This window comes from Bison bison, unplaced genomic scaffold (assembly GCF_000754665.1).
Source record: "Bison bison bison isolate TAMUID 2011002044 unplaced genomic scaffold, Bison_UMD1.0 scf7180017846183, whole genome shotgun sequence".
Taxonomy (NCBI): domain Eukaryota; kingdom Metazoa; phylum Chordata; class Mammalia; order Artiodactyla; family Bovidae; genus Bison; species Bison bison.
Genome location: NW_011476756.1, coordinates 2,824 through 4,072, shown reverse-complemented (window position 1 = coordinate 4,072; position 1,249 = coordinate 2,824).

The following is a 1,249-nucleotide window of genomic DNA, read 5'->3' as shown; positions in this document are numbered from 1 at the left end:
CTTTTTTTTTATAGTTTAAAGCACAGCATTTATAATTTTTATCATATATTTATCACTCACTTTATCTCCAGGTGCATGTGTATGGATAAGTCAGTGGAAACCTTCTGCAACAAACATTTTGTAAAAATAGCTCTAGGAGTAGCAATGGTGCCTAGGTACCTATCACAAAGGTGAGAGCTGAATGAAATGGGTATTACCTCCAAAACTGAGAAAACTCAGGTTCTATGATTTTTAATGACTTGTTTAGTAAGCAGCGAGGCTGGAATTAAAATCCAGGTCTACTTTGAAATTCAGAATTTTTTCCAGTATACCATAACCATATCAGCAGCTTATAAGGCAGGGCCAATAGTATTTAATTATTTTTGTACCTTAAAATGGCTGGAGAAGGAAATGGCAACCTACTCCAGTATTCTTGCCTGAAGAATCCCATGGACAGAGGAGCCTGGCAGGCTACAGTCCATGGGGTCACAAGAGTTGGACATGACTTAGTGACAAAACCACCACCACCACCCTAAATGGATACTCTTAAGTGTAATACTTAAACCAGTTACAGCAGGTAACAGCTGAAAAGTATTTAAATAAATTTGCACAAGTAATTTAAATAAATTTGAACAGATTCCAGGTTTTCTGTATAATAAGGCTAAATCCCCTCACTTGCATTCCAGTATACCAGGGACTCTTTGGTGGCTCAATGATAAAGAATCTGCTTGCAATGCAAGAGACACAGCTTCAATCCCTGGGTCAGGAACTTCCCCTGGAGAAGAAAATGGCAACCTACTCCAGCATTCTTGCCTGAGAAATCAAATGGACAGAGGAGCCTGGCAGGCTACAGTTCATGGGGTTGTAAGAATCAGTCACGACATAGCAACTAAAACACCACCACACTTTTGAGTGCAAGAAAAAGTAATAGTTACAGCTAGCCTGCAATTCTCACAATGCATAGCCCATTATATCTTTGCCATACTTAGAGTAAATTGTCATTGAAACTAATGTATCACCAAGAAAATTGTGCAATTTTATTTTTTTTTGAAAATGTATTTACATTTGGTCAAATTGAGAGCATCCTTATAAGCATATAAAGAATTTGAATGTCATCTGTCTGTAGTTAGCATGGTGCTAAGAACATATACTACCTGTAATGATAATTGTTGATTACTGTCAGTTTCCCTATAAAAGTAATTTTTAAAAGAAAAGGAAAACCACCAAAGAAATGGAAAAGATTACATGTAGATGTTATCTACATGTAGAC